Source organism: Salmo salar, chromosome 12 (genome assembly GCF_965601325.2).
Source record: "Salmo salar chromosome 12, fSalSal1, whole genome shotgun sequence".
Classification (NCBI taxonomy): Eukaryota; Metazoa; Chordata; class Actinopteri; order Salmoniformes; family Salmonidae; genus Salmo; species Salmo salar.
Genome location: NC_138302.1, coordinates 86,238,839 through 86,260,113, shown reverse-complemented (window position 1 = coordinate 86,260,113; position 21,275 = coordinate 86,238,839). Strand labels below are relative to the sequence as shown.

The 21,275-nt window shown below is 43.1% G+C and overlaps 1 protein-coding gene across 1 annotated transcript in view; it reads left to right on the top strand.

The window, feature by feature from the left end:
- The first annotated feature begins 4,478 nt into the window (after window positions 1-4,478).
- LOC106565730 (contactin-3) overlaps window positions 4,479-21,275 on the top strand; it is a 92,148-nt gene continuing 75,351 nt past the window's right edge. Inside the window, exon 1 of the mRNA XM_014133161.3 lies at window positions 4,479-4,914. The gene's annotated coding sequence lies outside the window, so the exon portion shown is untranslated. The remainder of the gene's footprint in view (window positions 4,915-21,275) is intronic.

The window sequence follows — 21,275 nt, the reverse complement described above, 5'->3', positions numbered from 1 at the left end:
TATGCGAAAGTGAGTAGATTATCTTGAAAACAACTGTTGGACATCTTAGACGCAGTCTCCAGTTCTTATTATACCTCAGTAGTAGTGCTGCAGTGGATAGCAGTTGTCTTACGGGCTCCTGACCAATTAAGCTATTTTGTGTTTTTTTACACTGATCTCAACTTTTTTTGCACATAATGTCTCCGGCATCATTTCTATGACTGAAAACAGCTTCTGGACATCAGAACAACAATCACTAACCTCAATTTGGATTAAAATTTCTACTTCAAAAAGTCCGAAGCTCTGGAAATTATGCTTATTTCAGACCAGGCCCTAATCCCTGGGACTCGAAAAAGGAAGCAGCGTCAAAAGAGAGGCCAGCGAGGCAACATCCTGACGATACTACGTAGGCGAGCAAATAGACCGCCATTGCCTTCTGTTCTATTGGCGAGCGTCCAGTCACTTGAGATCAAACTGGATGAGCTCCATTAGAGACTATCCTATCCACGGGACCTGAACATTTTTAATATCCCATCTTTCTCTGAGCCATGGCTGAACGGAGACATGGATAACATACTGAACATCTCGCTTGTTTTTCTATGCATACTTAAGACCGGAAGGCAAACTCAGGTAAGATGAAGGGAGGAGGGTGTATGTCTCTTTGTTAACAACAGCTGGTGCACAATCTCTAATGTTAGAATAGCTCATGATAAGCTGCAGACCATACTATTTACCGAGTTTTCATCTATATTTTTCGTAGCTGTATATTTGCCATCCCAAATTGATGCTGGCACTAAGATTGGAATCAACAAGCTGTATTGGGCCATACGCAAACAAGAAAATGCACATTCAGAGGTGGCATTACTCGTGGCCCGTGATTTTAATGCAGAGAAAATTTCAATACGTTTTACTTCATTTTTACCAGCATGTCACCTGTGCTACTAGAGGCGACAAAACTCTAAATCACATATGCTCCACATACAGAAATGCATACAAGGACCTCCTTCACCCTCCTTTTGGCAAATCTGACCATAACTCTATCCTCCTGCTTCCTGCTTTCAAGTAAGAACTCAAACAGGAATACCAGTGACACGCTCAATACGGAAGTGACCCAATGAATGATAAGCTACAGGACTGGTTCGCTAGCACATACTGGAATATGTTCCGGGATTCCTCCAATAACATTGTGGAGTTTACCATATCAGTCACCGTCTTCATTATAAGTGCATCGACGACGTCATCCCCACAGTGATCGTATGTACGTACGTACATACCCCAACCAGAAGCCATGGATTACAGGCAACATGCGCACCGAGCTAAAGGCTAGAACTGACGCTGTCAAGGAGCGGGACACTAATCTGGACGCTTATAATAAATCCTGCTACGACCTCCAATGAGACATCAAACAGGCAAAGCGTCAATACAGAACTAAAATCAGATCCTACTACACAGTATCTCTGATACTTAACGGATGTGGCAGGGCTTGCAAACTATCATGCATTACAACGGTAAACCCAGTCGCTAACTGCCCAGCAACATGAGCCTACCAGACAAGCTAATTGCCTTCTATGCTCGCTTTGAGTCAAGCAACACTGAACCATGCATGAGAGCACCAGCTGTTCTGATGTGAGTAAGACCTTTAAAAAGGTTAACATTCGCAAGGCCATGGGGCAAGACGGAATACCAGGACGCGAACTCAGAGCATGCGCTGACCAGCTGGCAAGTGCCTTCACTGACATTTTCAACCTATCACTGACCCGGTCTGTAATACCAACTGGTTTCAAGCAGACCACCATAGTCCCCACGCCCAAAAACGCCAAAGTAACCTGCCTAAATGACCATCGCCCCGTTGCACTGACATCTATAGCCATTATATGTTTTGAAAGGCTGGTCACGGCTCACATCAACACCATCATCCCAGTCACCCTGGACCCACCTGGACAAAATTAATACCTATGTAAGAATGCTGTTGATTGACTACAGCTCAACATTCAACACCATAGTCCCCTCCAAGCTCATCACCAAGCTCAGGACTCTGGGACTGAACACCTCCCTCAGCAATTAGATCCTGGACTTCCTGACACGTGGACGCATGTCAGTGAGGGTAGGCAACAACATGTCCACCACACAGACCATAAACAAAGGGGCCCCTCAGGGGTGTGCGATTAGTCCCCTCCTGTATTCCCTGTTCATCCACGACTGCGTGGCTGAACACGACTTCAACAGCATCATCAAGTTTGCTGACGAAACAATGGTGGCAGGACTGATCACCAAAGATGATGAGGCAGCCTATAGGGAGGAGGAGTGTGACCTGGCAGTGTGGTGCCAGGACAACAACAACCTCTCCCTCAACGTCAGCAAGACAAAGGAGCTGATCGTGGACTAAAGGAAAGGAGGGCGAGCTCGCCCCACCGAAGTGAAGCGGGTCGTGAGCTTCAAGTTCCTCACTGTCAACATCACTAAGGAATTAACATGGTCCACACACAGCCACACAGTTGTAAAGAGGGCACGACAGTACCTCTCCCCCCTCAGGAGACTGAAAAGGTTTGGCATGGGCACACAGATCCTCAAAATATTCTACAGCTGCACCATTGAGAGCATCTTGACTGGCTGCATCACTGCTTGGTACGGCAACTGCAAGGCACCCTACTGCAAAGTGCAACAGAGGGTGGTGAGTACATCACTGGGGCTGAGCTCCCTGCCATGCAGGACCTCTATACCAGGTGATGTCAGAAGAAGGCCCAAACATTTTTCCAACACTCCAACCACCCAACCCATAGACTGTTTTCTCTGCTACCGCAACGCAAGTGGAACAATGCACCAAGTCTGGAACCAACAGTACCCTGAACAGCATCTACCCCCAAGCCATAAACCTTCTAAACAAGACTGCTAAATAGCTAATCAAATGGCTACCCGGACTACCTGCACTGACCCATTTTGCACTGACTCTATGCACATACACTTGACTCTAACCACACACTCACACATATATACAATGACACCACAACACACACATACACACATGCACTACATACGCCCACACACATAAAATGCGCACACATACACTACCGTTCAAAAGTTTGGAGTCACTTAGAAAAGTCCTTGTTTTTTAAAGAAAAGCACAATTTTTGTCCATTAAAATAAAATTGATCAGAAATACAGTGTAGACATTGCTAAAATTATAAATGACTATTGTAGCTGGAAACGGCTGATTTTTATTGGAATATCTACGTAGGCGTACAGAGGCCCATTGTCAGCAACCATCACTCCTGTGTTCCAATGGCACGTTGTGTTAGCTAATCCAAGTTTATCACTTTAAAAGGCTAATTGATCATTAGAAACTCCTTTTGCAATAATGTTAGCACAGCTGAAAACTGATTAAAGAAGCAGTAAAACTGGCCTTCTTTAGACTAGTTGAGTATCTGGAGCATCAGCATTTGTGGGTTTGATTATAGGCTCAAAATGGCCAGAAACAAATAACTTTCTTCTGTAACTCGTCAGTCTATTCTTGTTCTGAGAAATGAAGGCTTTTCCATGCGAGAAATTGCCAAGAAACTGAAGATATCGTACAACGTTGTGAAATGCTCCCTTCACAGAACAGCGCAAACTGGCTTTAACCAGAATAGAAAGAGGAGTGGGAGGCACAACTGAGCAAGAGCACAAGTACATTAGAGTGTCTAGTTTGAGAAACAGACGCCTCACAAGTCCTCAACTGACAGCTTCATTAAATAGTACCGACAAAACACCAGTCTCAACATCAACAGTGAAGAGGCAACTCCAGGATGCTGGCCTTCTAGGCAGAGTTCCTCTTTCCAGTGTCTATGTTCTTTTGCCCATCTTAATCTTTTATTTTTATTGGCCAGTCTGAGATAGGGCTTTTTCTTTGCAACTTTGCAACTCCCGGTGTCACCTCTTCTCTGTTGACGTTGAGACTGGTGTTTTGCGTGTACTATTTAATGAAGATGTCCTGTTTATTGGTTGCTTTATGAAACATTGATCTTTCAACACAATTTGTGATACATTTTCTGTAGGATATTGCATTTAGGCCTAGAGCTAAATAGATGTAGTAGATATAACTAGATGCACCAGCCCTACAGTGGAATACATTTAAATTGGTCTGTTGACTTTGAATACTGGTCTTAATTGAATAATCATCTCAGGACGATATGATGCTCATAACATTCACTATGCAATTACCATGAGGTATTACACAAATTACCCTGACAGTCGTGAAATTAAACTACAGCTGTAACTCCCTCCATTTGGATGGCTGTGACTAATTCCAAATGGGCAACGCATATAAATGACCGTGTGCCATGTAATAAAATAAAAAAACTATCCATTTGGCTTTGAATGTGGAAATTAGAGCATGCAGGGTGTGTATTGAGAGCCTGACTGGTGCTGGATTTCATTTGCACGCGTTTTCACGTGTCATCAGTGAGCGCTTCACCACCTCTGCACAACCGCTGAAGCCCGGGGATGCGCAGAATGTTAATAAATCTCGACTCAGAGATCACTCTGTCACAGTATTCCTCCAGACTGGCAGCATTTTTGGAGTGTCTTAGTTGTTGAAAGACTAAACCAAAGCACCTGTGAGTGAGAAGGCGACGTAGGAGTTGGAGCTCTGTCACTGCTGAGCTAATTGTTTGGGTGCCTCGGGATTACATCGAGGAGCATCTCCCCCAAACCAAGAGGAGTGAGGCATATGCGGGACTTTTTACGAGTGTAGTGTGCACGGACTGGGATTCTGTGGACCAGCGTTTACGCGCAACCTCTCGATGGGATTCTGAATGAGAGAGCCAAAGCTGCTACGAAAATGTATATATTTTTTTAAAGGACATAGAGACACTCGATAAATACCACCACTTATGTCCGGCTCATTTCTCTGATCATACAATTTCATGAAGAGGAAAAAACATTCTGTTTAACAACTCAGTAAGTATTTATTAGTTGACTTGATAAGCTTATACATATGTTAAAAGGCTACTTTAAATGTCTCTCATAATAGTGGATACATTGCATGTCAGTATGAGTGTCTATGAATTCCACAATCCCTCCGCATAGGCTATAGACTACTAGTATTTTTCGAAATGCTGGGAAGTTTATTTTTCATTTTCAATAAATGAAAAGGCAATGAGAAATATACGAATTATTTTATAGTTAACAATGTTATGGCAACTGCAACGTAAATCACACGGTCCATTGTTATGGTTGGTTTTGTGGCTAACAAGAACAGCCAAATGAGAGGTGAAAACATCATAAGCGCCTATGGTGCTGAGTTATTCCTGAACACTGCAATATACCCCTGACATCTATTACTACAGAGGAAAGGATTGTGTCCATTTTATTTGAGCTCAATTGGTTTTGAAATCCCTTCTGAAGAGTGGCAATCTTTTTCATGCAATCTTTTTCATGCTTCACATTTTCACTTATGGGCAGTGGCAAAGGTGAAACAAAAACAACACCCTGATTCAATAATTTATTACACTTCCTGTCTTCTGAATTATAGAAAAAGCTATTTCATGTTAAAAACAAATATATTGAGGTGTGTGAGGGGGCACCATCAGACGTGATATATAATGGTTGTGCATGATCATCTCATGCATAATGCTGATATAGTAGACTACACCATGAGCCGTGAATGGCTGCTCCAGGCTACTGAGATTTGTCTTGGTGCTCAGGCAGCTCAGTTAACTCATCTAGGGCACAAGGGGCTGCTTTGCTTTGTGCGGTGCGGCCAGGGAAGGTACAGTAGTCTTCATAGCTCTTGACTGCAGACAGGCTATAATGCTGAGGTTGGTTGCAACATAGCCCCCTTTCTCCACATAGTCAGATGCACCTTGTGTCTCTTTTGAACACCATCTTTTCCATATTAAACTGTGATTAGTCATCCAACACATAATTAAATTGTGCTTTTAATTATGTTGTTATGCTTTTAATGATGTTGTTGTGCTTGTAATTATGTTGTTATGCTTTTAATTATGTTGCTGGCATTGTATTTTTTATTGTATTTTTCCTGATAAGTACTTTGACTCCTCTGACTGTGTGGAATGATTGCCTACAGGCTGCCGTCTGGGGGACCTTTGTGACCAAAACCGTGTCACGTTTATTCTATTTCCTCTAGCTAAATACATATATGAATGTCTCAAAACTCTATCTCTTCTGTTTTGACCATATTGTGGACCCCTTAAAAAAGACAGAACACCAGCTGCAGCAGAATCGCACATGCTCAGCCAATACACATCTTCAAAGTATGAGCTATTCATGGGGGATTTTGATCCCTCTCCTCTATTCATGTTTATTTATAGATTTCTCTAGCATGCTTTGCTCATCTCATTTTGTGGCTAACAAGAACAGCCAAATGAGAGGTGAAAACATCATAAGCGCCTATGGTGCTGAGTTATTCCTGAACACTGCAATATACCCCTGACATCTATTACTACAGAGGAAAGGGTTGTGTCCCTTTTATTTGAGCTCAATTGGTTTTGAAATCCCTTCTGAAGAACATCAGAGTGGCAGTCTTCTTACAGTAAGTGCATTTCTGTTTTGAATATAGTGCTGTACATGGATGCACAGAGATCTAGCTCTAGTCTAGAGATAATCTGTCCCTCTACCGCTCTTCATTCCACACAACCCACACCTCCAACCCAGTGATGTATCTATGGCTATTGGGATGGGGGTCTGGAGATATGCGACCACAATGATGGGGTTGTGGAACGGATCACTGCTCCCTGTCTCACTGTCTGTTAAAGGGATGCTACAGAGGTTTTGTATCATTTCAGCCAGTAGTTTTGAAGGCAATGCTCACGAGCCAAAATAGGTCCTCGAAAATTGTGCACAGTTGTGTACTACGTCATTTGTCCAATCATATGATATGTTATGTCGTTGCAATTCGTACGATATGTTACACATTTGTAAGTGCTTAAGATCCCAGACTGCTTCTTTAAGTGCATTTACTCTTCTGCCTGGCCCCATGGTTTGCAGCAGCTGCTGGGTTCACCGATGGATTGGACCCTTTGTTAACATCTGAGGGAATGACTGGATTATACTGTTTGTTGTCTTTTGAACAGTGTGGCCTTCCAGGAATTATTTTGTTTTTCACAGTTATAAGAACCTTCCTTCTTTGGTGATGTTTTTTCGACCAGATAACTATCAATCACCCCACCCTTTGTGCACAGCTGTTATTGGAGTGTTAAACAAACTCTCTCACTTAATGTGTGAAAACTTTTAATTTCTTCCTCTGAAAATATCTTGCTACATAAAATGTAGTTTAATGGATTACATTTGTGACATATTGATTGTCTTCAAATGCACGATTGTTGATTAAAAACCTTAATCTTTACAAATAATTTTCAATTTTGAGGTTTGGCGTTACTTTCTCATTTTCAGTTAACCATTTATCTGTTATACTATACTGTAGCTACATAAAACAATTGTGACTCAACGTCACTATAATGTTTCTCTGAGTGACAGAAGTGAGAAACGCAATAACATTCGCCTCTTTTTGGGCTCGGTCAACATTACTCATTAATGTGATCTGTGCATTTTTGGTCTTAGTCACAGTCAGTTTGTCAGTTCTAATCATATGTTATCTTATGCACGCATGTATCTAACGACATGTCAATCAGTCATCTTTATAGAGCGTCTCAGTGTTGTGCATTATGTGATGAGCTTCCATGGCAGCCGCACTTGAAACAGCAGACAGAGACATCTCAGGAGAGGCATTCATATGATTATGTAAAACCATTCTTTCATTGGATGGACATCGTACAAAGTTTTAAGGAGAGCAAGGGAGGCAGTAAAGTAAGAGGTTACAAAATATATTCCAGGTCACTACATTGAAATGGTCTTGGGCAAACACCATTCAGTTACTCAGCTCAGTGCGTTTAGACCATCATTGTGTAACAATCTCAAAGACTTCTTTCAATGCCCTTGTTCCGTTCTTTAATACCCAACTTTGATATCCTAACCATGTGCAATGCAACATTTATTCATCCTCATTGGCCCATGTGAAATTAAGTCTACTCAGTAGCCGGATCGCTGGATAAAATAAACAGTGAGGCACACTCAGATGACGATGAGCTCATTATCTTTCTTGGGTAAATCACAGCGCATGGTGGAACTTAGAACTGAAATCATGTCTCTGGTCGATGCTGGCCTAAGAGATTTTCCAATGTAGTGCAATAATAGTGATTATAGCACAATTATATGTATCCTGTTCTAAAAAGAGACAATCTTCAATATGAATGAGGTTTTAGATGAGGCTGTCTTGTCATACAGTGAATAGCATACCTATGATCTGTTTTTCTAATCTAACTGTGTAACAGTGTCTCCTTTTGAGGTGTACACTACAGTACATGCTGGTCCAGCTTTGTTTGCCACAGGTCTTGTTGCATCAGAAAACAGCTCACCCTCTCTCATGTTGTGAAGGAACCTCTCTCCTTTACTCCCGCCATTATTAGATTCTTTGGAATTATGCATCCCCTCAGGGGAAAACGAATGCCTTTAACCACCTCTCCTATCATTTATGCGCCAAACAACAGCCCCTCTAACCAAGAAGTCATCTAATTTACTCTGGGATACGTTTAGCCATTGACTTTCATTAGGCTTAGCTATTGTGAAGGTGAAACTGTGATGCCTCATTATATTGGGCAGAGCAATCTCGTATTCATAATTTCACTTCACCTCCGCCAGTGCATAATGATATCCAGCCATCCTTACCATTACAGTACACGGCCAAATAGAAGACAGACTGTAATTATAATGCATACCTACACTGAGTGTACAAAACATTAAGGACACCTTCCTAATTGAGTTGCACCCCCCCCTTTCACTCAGAACAGCCTTAATTCATCAGAGCATGGACACTACAAGGTGTCGAAAGCGTTCCACAAGGATGCTGGCCCATGTTGACTCCAATGCTTCCCACAGATGTGCCAATGCCCATGTTGACTCCAATGCTTCCCACAGTTGTGTCAAGTTGGCTAGATGTCCGTTTGGTGGTGGACCATTCTTGATAGACACAGGAAACTGTTGAGCGTGAAAAGCCCAGCAGCGTTGCAGTTCTTGACATTACATTTTAGTCATTTAGCAGACGCTCTTATCCAGAGCAACTTACAGTAGTGAATGCATACATTTCATACAATTTCATACATTTTTTTCTGTGCTGACACAAACTGGTGCGCCTGGCACCTACTACCATACCCCGTTCAAAGGCACTTACATTTGTTGTCTTGACCCTCTGAATGGCACCCATACACAATCGATTTCTCAATTGTCTCGAAGCTTAAAAATGCTTCTTAACCTGTCTCCTGCCATTCATCTACACTGATTGAAGTGGATTCACTTGGGCCTCCCGAGTGGTGCAGCGGTCTAAGGCACTGCATCTCAGTGCATGAGGTGTCACTACAGACACCCTGGTTTGAATCCAGGCTGTATGACAACCGGCCGTGATTGGGAGTCCCATAGGGCGGCGCACAATTAGCCCAGTGTCGTCCGGGTTTGCCCAGTGTAGGCCGTCATTGTAAATAATACTTTGTTCTTAACTGACTTGCCTAGTTAAATAAAGGTTAAATACATTTTTATTTTTTAAATGTTTTGAAACAAGTGGCGTTAATAAGGGATCATAGCTTTCACCTGGTTTTACCTGTCATGGAAAGAGCAGGTGCCTTTAATGTTTTGTATTTGCAGTATGAGCTCTTCATTTTTGATGAACTCAGTGGAGATATTTTTGCTTGACATGTTGACTGCCCAACTTGATTTCTCTCACAAGCAGGGGATCCAACATGCCAAGCAATGTCTCCACCAGAGTATGTGAGCGAAAACCATTTAGGCCTACCTCTCTGCTCAGCCTGGAAAGAGTGGCCAAAAGGGTGTTTAGCATCCACAGTGGCTAAATGTGGAGAGGACATTCTCCGCTGCTGACCGGCTCTCCAGGCACCATCGCATGAGCCTGAAGCCACAGACTGGCCAAACTCGTGTTTCTAAAAATGGATTCTAAAAATGAATTCAAAGTCACTAATAAGTCATTTTTCATTTAATTTGTATTTAATTCTAAATAAGTCACAGACTATATGCACCATTTATAGACTATAATGATTTAATACAATTAAATGTTGTTTAAATGCTTCACGTTTATGTCCCTACCAGTCTATTGTGTCGCAATTATAAATACTTCACAATCTATTTCTTTGTAGGCTATAGCCTTGAAATAATTGAAATAATTTAGCCCAAATAATTCATTTTTTCCCCTTCTTAGTCTCCTTGTCCGGCTCTTGACGTATTTAGAGTGTTTATATGCTGTTTATTATGACATGCGCTTCTTAAATTCAGCTTTTCATGTTTATTCAAATGCTTTTCATTGAAATCCATATGGTTTGATTTCAATACTTAAAAAACTATTTGTAGATCCAGGTAGTCACAAAAATAGATGGGTGTTGGTTAAATTGGGATTTTAATGAATGGAGTGAATTTGAAGTGGGAGTTTTTTTCCCTGTGAGCATAAAGCGGCTTTTAGCAGAGCGGTAGGAAAGCACATGGAGCCCAAGCACCGTTCCATGAGCAATGAGCGGGATTACTAGAGGTACAGTCTGTCCTCCATGGGTCCCTGCATTAGACTGGGAAGGATAGGATGGGATGACTGGGATGGAGCAGAGCAAACCAGACAAACTGAGGAATGTGGCACACATCTCTACCCAGTACGATCTCAAAGCGTGTAATCCAATGTGACACGATTTACAGTGGCAAAATGCCCCCTAAAACTTGAAAGACAACAGGAAATCCACTCTGAGACACACTGTGTCCCGTAATTACAGCAGATGAGGAACAATTACTGGCACTAGGACCATGGTGCTAAACCAGCACTGGCCGGAAGATTATGTAATCTATAACCAAATGAGATCACCCCCCTGAAGAGCGTGTTCTGGGCGACAGTATTGGTGGCTGCAGGAGGCTGGTGCTTCTTGCAAAATGTGACTCATAACAATGGATATACAATAACTGCTAGGCCTATACTGCTCCCTTTAAACTGCACACACAATTCTGTCTTGGTTTGTAAAACATTTTAAGACGATGAAACCATAGTTTTATATGCCATGTTACTGCTATATTAAGAATGCAAAAGATAGTATTACCCTATTGGGTTAATCCACAAAAGTGTCACGTTCTAAGAATGTGAAGAAGGGATAGGATGCTTAATCCTGAGAGGCATATCAGTTACCTGTGGTAACAGGGATGTATTGTCGGTCAAAGCTTTAGGAAAGAAAGCGTTTACCATTGGAATAATGCTTGAATTGGAATTCTAGAAAAATAGGCACCAGTTCCAGATCAGAAATTTTTTAAATGCCCATTAGATTACTTGTCAGACAATATTGTGTATGATGCATTGTGAATTCAAATCAAAACAAATGTTATTAGTCACATGCGCCGAATACAACAGGTGTAGACCTTTCAGTGAAATGCTTACTTACGAGCCCCTAACCGACAGTGCAGTTTCAAAAAATATGGATAAGAATAAGAGATAAAAGTAACAACTAATTAAAGAGCAGCAGTAAAATAACAATATATACAGGGGGGTGCCAGTACAATGCGAATAGTCTGGGTAGCAATTTGACTAGATGTTCAGGAGTTTTATGGCTTGGGGGTAGAAGCTGTTTAGAAGCCTTTTGGACCTAGACTTGGCGCTCCGGTACCGTTTGCTGTGTGGTTGCAGAGAGAACAGTCTATGACTAGGGTGGCTGGAGTCTTTGACAATTTTTAGGGCCTTCCTCTGACACCGCCGTGTGGCTCAGTTGGTAGAGCATGGTGTTTGCAACGCCAGGGTTCGATTCCCACGGGGGACCAGTATGGAAGAAAAAAAATAATGTATGAAATGTATGCATTCACTCTGGATAAGAGTGTCTGCTAAATGACTAAAATGTAAAATAGAGGTCCTGGATGGTAGGAAGCTTGGCCCCAGTAATGTACTGGGCCATTCGCGCTACCCTCTGTAGTGCCTTGCGGTTGGAGGCCAAGTAGTTGCCGTACCAGGCAGTGATGCAACCAGTCAGGATGCTCTCGATGGTGCAGCTGTCAAACCTTTTGAGGATCTGAGGACCCATGCCAAGTCTTTTCAGTCTCCTGAGGGGAATAGGTTTTGTCGTGCCCGTATCATGACTGTCATGGACCATGTTAGTTTGTTGGTGATGTGGACACCAAGTAACTTGAAGCTCTCGACCTGGTCCACTGTAGCCCTGTCGATGAGAATGGGGGCGTGCTCGGTCCTCTTTTTACTGTAGTCCACAATCATCTCTTTTGTCTTGATCACGTTCAGGGAGAGGTTGTTGTCCTGGCACCACATGGCCAGGTCTCTGTGCTCCTCCCTAAAGGCTGTCTCATTGTTGTCGGGGATCAGGCCTACCACTGTTGTGTCATCGGCAAATGTAATGATGGTGTTGGAGTTGTGCCTGGCCGTGCAGTCATGAGTGAACAGGGATTACAGGAGGGGCTGAGCACGCACCACTGAGGGGCTCCTGTGTTGAGGATCAGCGTGGTGGATGTGTTGTTACCCACCCTTACCACCTGGGTACGGCCCATCAGGAAGTCCAGGATCCAGTTGCAGACGGAGGTGTTTAGTCCCAGGGTCCTTAGCTTATTGATGAGCTTTGAGGGCACTATGGTGTTGAACGCTGAGCTGTAGTCAATGAATATCATTCTCACATAGGTATTCCTTTTGTCCAGGTGGGAAAGGGCAGTGTGGAGTGCAATAGAGACTGCATCATCTGTGGATCTGTTGGGGCGGTATGCAAATTGGAGTGGGTCTAGGGATTCTGGGATGATGGTGTTGATGTGAGCCATGACCAGCCTTTCAAAGCACTTCATGGCTACAGACTACGGGTCGGTAGTCATTTAGGCAGGTTACTTTAGTGTTCTTTGGCACAGGCACTATGGTGGTCTGCTTAAAACATGTTGGTATTACAGACTCGGACAGGGAGAGTTTGAACATATCAGTGAAGACACTTGCCAGTTGGTCAGCTCATGCTCGCAGTCCACGTCCTGGTAATCCGTCTGGCCCTGCGGCCTTGTGAATGTTGACCTGTCTAAAGGTCTTACTCACATCGGCTGCGGAGAGCGTGATGACACAGTCTTCTGGTACAGCTGGTGCTCTCATGCATGTTTCAGTGTTATTTGCCTCGAAGCGAGCATAGAAGTAGTTTAGCTCGTCCGATAGGCTCGTGTCACTGGGCAGCTCTCCGCTGTGCTTCCCTTTGTAGTCTGTAAAGGTTTGCATGCCCTGCCACATCCGACGAGCGTCAGAGCCGGTGTAGTACGACTTGATCTTAGTCCTGTATTGATGCTCAGTTCAGACTTTGCGAGCATGGCATAGGCTCAATGGAAAAACTTCTCTCTAGCTTCTGGCTGTGAAACCAGGTTTGAAAGCTTTTGAAAGGGAATATGAAAACCTTAGTAAGTAACCCTATGCAAACAATTCAAATAATTTAGGAGTGATTTCATATAATATACTGTATAATTTCAATGGATTATAAGGTAATGGAATAAATATCCACACACTCAGGACTAATGCATACATTTCATTTAATTAGGCTAAGATTTCTGTCACAAGACCTTCATCAGAGCATGGATGGATTATAAGGTAAAATGACAAGCAAGGGGCTTCCGGTATGGCGCAGAGCTGATCAGTCATATCTTTTCAGCTCTGCTACAAATTTGAAATACATCCTGAAATAAGTTCACCCTTAAGCTCAATGTACCAGGAAAGGCAGTAATAGTTTATTAGCTTCGAAAACCCATAATGCGGACAAAGAAAAGTCAAACCAAAAAGGCAGACGTAATAAGTGAAAGGCGTTGTGCTAGCTTCATGTGCTAGTGGTGGAAGCAGGACTGCGGTGACAAACACGTGCAGTGCCGTTAGCTCCAAAGATATCCTCAAGGCCATCAAAGATATGAATGCAGAATTCTCTATCAAATTCGAAAATGTACTGTCTGCAGTGGACAACGTTACTCACCTGTATGTGGATCTGTTGAGCACCTTATACGGAGTGTCACTGAGAGGTGGAGAGGGTTAATCACACATTTGTGCTTGATTGTTAGGCATGTGTTTTTGTACAATGACGTGCTTTAAAGCGTCCTTTGTGTTTTTGTTTATGGTGGTAACAGAGGTCTACTGGTATACTTCCGGCGCCGACAGAGATGGCCGCCTCGCTTCGCGTTCCTAGAAAAGTACGCAGTATTTTGTTTTTTTATGTATTATTTCTTACATTGTTACCCCAGGTAATCTTAGGTTTTATTACATACAGTTGGGAGGAACTATTGGATATAAGAGTAACGTCAACTCACCAACATTACGACCAAGAAAACGACTTTCCCGAAGCGGATCCTCTGCTTGGCCTACCACCCAGGACAATGGATCGGATCCCAGCCGGCGACCCAAAACAACGGTGCCGTAGAAGGGGCAGACGGAGCGGTCTTCTGGTCAGGCTCCGTAGACGGGCACATCGCTCACCGCTCCCGAGCATACTATTCGCCAATGTCCAGTCTCTTGACAACAAGGTAGACGAAATCCGAGCAAGGGTAGCATTCCAGAGAGACATCCGAGACTGTAACGTTCTTTGTTTCACAGAAACATGGCTCACTCGAGACACGCTATCTGAGTCGGTACAGCCACCTGGTTTCTTCATGCATCGCGCCGACAGAAACAAGCATCTCTCTAGTAAGAAGAAGGGAGGGAGTGTATGCCTTATGATTAACGAGACGTGGTGTGATCATAACAACATACAGGAACTCAAGTCCTTTTGTTCACCTGACTTAGAATTCCTCACAATCAAATGCCGAACGCATTATCTACCAAGAGAATTCTCTTCGATCATAAGCACAGTCGTGTATATTCCCCCCCAAGCAGACACATTGACGGCCCTGAAATAACTTCATTGGACTCTATGTAAACTGGAAACCACATATATATTTTAACAAGGCTAATCTGAAAACAAGGCTCCCCAAATTCTATCACCATATCGATTGTGCTACCAGGGCTGGTAAAACACTGGACCACTGTTATTCTAACTTCCGCGACGCATATAAGGCCCTCCCCCGCCCTCCCTTCGGAAAAGCTGACCACAACTTCAGTGTGCAAGTTTATTAACAAGTGACAAAGGCCCGCTACCAAAACCTGTGGGCTCTCCTTCACTGCAGCCAACGTGAGTAAAACATTTAAACGTGTTAACCGTCGCAAGGCTGCAGGCCCAGACGGCATCCCCGGCCGCGTCCTCAGAGCATGCGCAGACCAGCTGGCTGGTGTGTTTACAGACATATTCAATCAATCCTTATCCCAGTCTGCTGTCCCCACATGCTTCAAGAGGGCCACCATTGTTCCTGTTCCCAAGAAAGCTAAGGTAACTGAGCTAAATGACTACCGCCCTGTAGCACTCACTTCCGTCTTCATGAAGTGCTTTGAGAGACTAGTCAAGGACCATATCACCTCCACCCTACCTGACACCCTAGACCCACTCCAATTTGCTTACCGCCCCAATAGGTCCACAGACGACGCAATCGCCATCACACTGCACACTGCCCTAACCCATCTGGACAAGAGGAATACCTATGTAAGAATGCTGTTCATCGATTACAGCTCAGCATTTAACACCATAGTGTCCTCCAAACTCATCATTAAGCTCGAGACCCTGGGTCTCGACCCCTCCCTGTGCAACTGGGTCCTGGACTTCCTGACGGGCCGCCCCCAGGTGGTGAGGGTAGGTAACAACATTGCCACCCCGCTGATCCTCAACACTGGGTCCCCACAAGGGTGCGTTCTCAGCCCTCTCCTGTACTCCCTGTTCACCCACGACTGCGTGGCCATGCACGCATCCAACTCAATCATCAAGTTTGCAGACGACACTACAGTGGTAGGCTTGATTACCAACAACGACAAGACGGCCTACAGGGAGGAGGTGAGGGCCCTCGGAGTGTGGTGTCAGGAAAATAACTTCACACTCAATGTCAACAAACAAAGGAGATGATTGTGGACTTCAGGAAACAGCAGATGGAGCAGCCCCCTATCTACATCGACGGGACAGTAGTGGAGAGGGTGGAGAGTTTTAAGTTCCTCGGCGTACACATCACGGAAAAACTGAAATGGTCCACCCACACAGACAGCGTGGTGAAGAAGATGCAACAGCGCCTCTTCAACCTCAGGAGGCTGAAGAAATTTGGGCTTGTCACCAAAAACACTCACAAACTTTCACAGATGCACAATCGAGAGCATCCTGTCGGGCTGTATCACCGCCTGGTACGGCAGCTGCTCCGTCCATAACCGGAAGGCTCTCCAGAGGGTAGTGAGGTCTACACAATGCATCACCGGGTGCAAACTACCTGCCCTCCAGGACACTTACACCACCCGATGTCACAGGAAGGCCAAAAAGATCATCAAGGACAACAACCACCCGAGCCACTGCCTGTTCACTCGCTAACATCCAGAAGGCGAGGTCAGTACAGGTGCATCAAAGCGGGGACCAAGAGACTGAAAAACAGCTTCTACTGTTAAACAGCCATCACTAACATTGAGTGGCTGCTGCCAACACTCAACTCCAGCCACTTTAATAATGGAAACATTAATGTAATCAATTTATCACTAGCCACTTTATATAATGTTTACATATCCTACATTACTCACATTACTCATCCCATATGCATCTTGCCATCTTGATGTAATTAAATGTATCACTAGCCGCTTTAAACAATGCCACGTTATATAATGTTCTCATACCATACATTACTCATCTCATATGTATATTCTGTACGCTAAACCATCTACTGCATCTTGCCATCTTGATGTAATGTATCACTAGCCACTTTAAACAATGCCACTTCATGTAATGTTTTCATACCCTACATTACTCATCTCATATGTATATACTGTACTCTATAACATCTACTGCATCCTGCCATCTTGATGTAATGTATCACTAGCCACTTTAAACAATGCGGCTTTATATGTTTCATACCCTATATTGCTCATCTCATATGTATATACTGTACTCTTACCATCTACTGCATCTTGCCTATGCCGTTCGGCCATCACTCATGTATATATTTTTATGTACATATTCATATTCTTTCCTTTACACTTGTGTGTATAAGGTAGCTGTTGTGGAATTGTTAGGTTATATTACTTGTTAGATATTACTGCATGGTCAGAACTAGAAGCACAAGCATTTCACTACACTTGCATTAACATCTGCTAACCATGTGTATGTGTCAAATACATTTCATTTGATTTGATTTGATTTGATATTAGCCTGTTGGGGCTAGGGGGCAGTATTTGCATGGCCGGATAAAAAATGTACCCGATTTAAACTGGTTACTACTCTTGCCCAGAAACGAGAATATGCATATAATTAGTAGATTTGGATAGAAAACACTCTAAAGTTTCTAAAACTGTTTGAATGGTGTCTGTGAGTATAACAGAACTCATATGGCAGGCCAAAACCTGAGATGATTCCATACAGGAAGTGCCCTGTCTGACAATTTGTTCAAAAAAACAGCATCTCTGCTGTAACGTGACATTTTCTAAGGCTTCCATTGGCTCTCAGAAGGCGCCAGAAAGTGGAATGACGTCTCTCCTGTCTCTGGGCGAAAAACAGCAGGAGATTTTGTGAGTGGTCAGGCTGAGAACACTGACACTGGAGATGCGCGTTCATGTTAATTCTAAAAAATTTTCTTTCAGCCTTTGAATGAATACAACGTCGCCCGGTTGGAATATTATCGCTATTTTACGAGAAAAATAGCATAAAAATTGTTTTAAACAGCGTTTGACATGCTTCGAAGTATGGTAATGGAATATTTTGCATTTTTTTGTCACGAAATGCACTCGCGCGTCACCCTTCGGATACTGACCTGAACGCACAAACAAAACGGAGCTATTTGAATATAACTATGGATTATTTGGAACCAAAACAACATTTGTTGTTGAAGTAGAAGTCCTGGGAGTGCATTCTGACGAAGAACAGCAAAGGTAATCCAATTTTTCTTATAGTATATCTGAGTTTGGTGAGGGCCAAACTTGGTGGGTGTCAAAATAGCTAGCCTGTGATGTCCGGGCTATGTACTCAGAATATTGCAAAATGTGCTTTCGCCGAAAAGCTATTTTAAAATCTGACACCGCGATTGCTTAAAGGAGTTCTGTATCTATAATTCTTAAAATAATTGTTATGTATTTTGTGAACGTTAATCATGAGTAATTTAGTAAGTCACCGGAAGTTTGCGGTGGGTATGCTAGTTCTGAACATCACATGCTAATGTAAAAAGCTGTTTTTTGATATAAATATGAACTTGATTGAACAAAACATGCATGTATTGTATAACATAATGTCCTAAGAGTGTCATCCGATGAAGATCATCAAAGGTTAGTGCATTTAGCTGTACTTTTGGTTTTTGTGACATATATGCTTGCTTTGAAAATGGCTGTGTGATTATTTTTGGCAGGGTACTCTCCTGACATAATGTAATGTTTTGCTTTCGCTGTATAGCCTTTTTGAAATCGGACAATGTGGTTAGATTAATGAGAGTCTTGTCTTTAAAATGGTGTAAAATAGTCATATGTTTGAGAAATTGAAGTTATAGCATTTTTTAGGTATATTTAGGCCCGAAATTCCTCCGCCTCCCTATATATTTAGGCCCAAATTTCTTCAGCCTCCTTAGGTGTATTTCGCGCCACGTGATTCCACTGGCTGTTGACTCCCTTGCCCAGGGAGGTTTGGCTGATCCAATGTGCTCTTATGGGGCAATGTTATAGTTCAAGCGTACCTGGTAAATTCGATGACTCATAGTGTTAAGGTCAAATTCTCATCCTGGAACTGTATGGGATTAAATAAAATCTGCAAAATAAATCAGGTAATAAGTAGATCAAAACAACTTCAGGTGAAGATCATATTTTTTCAAGAATCACATCTATTATCTGGCAATATGATATGCCTGGGTAGCCTGGGCAAATCATTGCAGCCTCATTTAGTTTCCATGCAAGACGAGTTATTATTCTTATCCATAAGTCCATTCCATATCAGATATTGCAAACAATTTGTGATCCCGCCGGCAGATATGTTATTATACGGGGTACCTTGCTGTCCGAGCAGTTCACGAAGATCACTCTGGTCCCAACGAAGATGACTCTGAATTCTTTAATGATTTGTTTTTAAACCTTTCCACACTTCCAGGTAATTATATTGTTGCAGGAGACTTTAATTGCACTTTGGATCCTGTTAAGATCGCACCTCAGGTTCGAACTACTCCCACATTACGCTTTATGAAGGATTTAAACTTATTAGAGATTTGGAGAGAAATGAAACCAGATGATGTGGAATACTACTGTTACTCTAGCACTCACCAGACCTATTCCCGAATCGACAATTGTTTTCTCAGCAGCATTACGCTCTACAATTGAAAATTGCTTTTTTGATAGCATTGTTATCTCCGACAATGCTCCAGCATCTCTTAGATATACCAATTCTAATTTAATAGGTGACCCACCTAAATGGCGCTTCCAACCTAAATGGCTGCAAGATACAAGTTTTACAGAATACATTGGACAGCAAATTGACCTATACTTTTCAATTTAATACAACACAGACTTCAACTTGTACTAGATGGGAAGACTTTAAAGCTTTCATAAGGGGACAAATTAGAAATTTCACCAGCTCCAAGTCAAAAAATACTTGTCAAAAAATGAAATTACTTGAAACCAAAATTAAAACTCTGGAGAGAGAAATTTTCCTCACTAATTCCACAGGTGCACAAAAGGAGTTGCGCTTGTTCAGGGCTCAATATAACAGCATTTCTGCGGGTAGAGCTGCAGCAAGCTTATTGAAACTAAACCAATCATATTATTACCAGGGTGAAAAAGCTGGGAAGCTGTTGGCCTGGCGAATCAAACAGCAGCAAACAGAGAGAGCAATAAATTCGATTCAAGATGCAGGGGAGCTGTGACGGTAGACCCTCGGCAGATAATACCTTTAAATCCTTTTATGAAAAATTATTTGCCTCAGAGTATCTTCCTGAAACTGATACCCAGGCTAGCTTTTTAGATAGATTGGAGTTTCCCAATATTTCTGATGAGTCTAAGGATATTCTTAATGCTGAGCTGACTGTGTAGGAAATTTCCAATGCAATTGATAGTATGAGGGTGGGGAGGGCATCTGGCCCAGACATCTACAAGAGATTTAAAAACAAACTGTGCACTCTCCTCCTGGATATGTTTTAGGAATCTTACGAAAATGGTCTTCTGCCCCCTTCTTTGAGAGGAGCTCTGATCAATCTACTCCTAAAACCTGGAAAGCTGCATACTCTGTCAATCACCACATCCTTATCGGCAGACTCAACAGCCTTGATTTCTCAAATGATTGCCCCGCCTGGTTCACCAACTACTTCTCCGATCAAGTTCAGTGTGTCAAATCGGAGGGTCTGTTGTCCGGGCCTCTGGCAGTCTCTATGGGGGTGCCACAGGGTTCAATTCTTGGGCCGACTCTCTTCTCTGTATACCTCAATGATGTCGCTCTTGCTGCTGGTGAGTCTCTGATCCACCTCTATGCAGACGACACCATTCTGTATACTTTTGGCCCCTCTTTGGACACTGTGTTAACAACCCTCCAGACGAGCTTTAATGCCATACAACTCTCCTTCCGTGGCCTCCAACTGCTCTTAAATGCAAATAAAACTAAATGCATGCTCTTCAACCGATCGTTGCCCGCACCTGCCCACCCATCCAGCATCACTACTCTGGACGGTTCTGACTTAGAATATGTGGACAACTACAAATACCTAGGTGTCTGGTTAGATTGCAAACTCTCCTTCCAGACTCACATCAAACATCTCCAATCCAAAATTAAATCTAGAGTTGGCTTCCTATTTCGCAACAAAGCGTCCTTGACTCATGCTGCCAAACATACCCTCGCAAAACTGACCATCCTACCGATCCTCGACTTCGGCGATGTCATTTACAAAATAGCTTCCAACACTCTAATCAACAAATTGGATGCAGTCTATCATAGTGCCATCCGTTTTGTCACCAAAGACCCATATACTACCCACCACTGCGACCTGTACGCTCTTGTTAGCTGGTCCTCGCTTCATACTCGTCGCCAAACCCACTGGCTCCAGGTCATCTACAAGTCCCTGCTAGGTAAAGCCCCGCCTTATCTCAGCTCGCTGGTCACCATAGCAGCACCCACCCATAGCATGCGCTCCAGCAGGTGTATCTCACTGGTCACCCCCAAAGCCAGTTCCTCCTTTGGCCGCCTTTCCTTCCAGTTCTC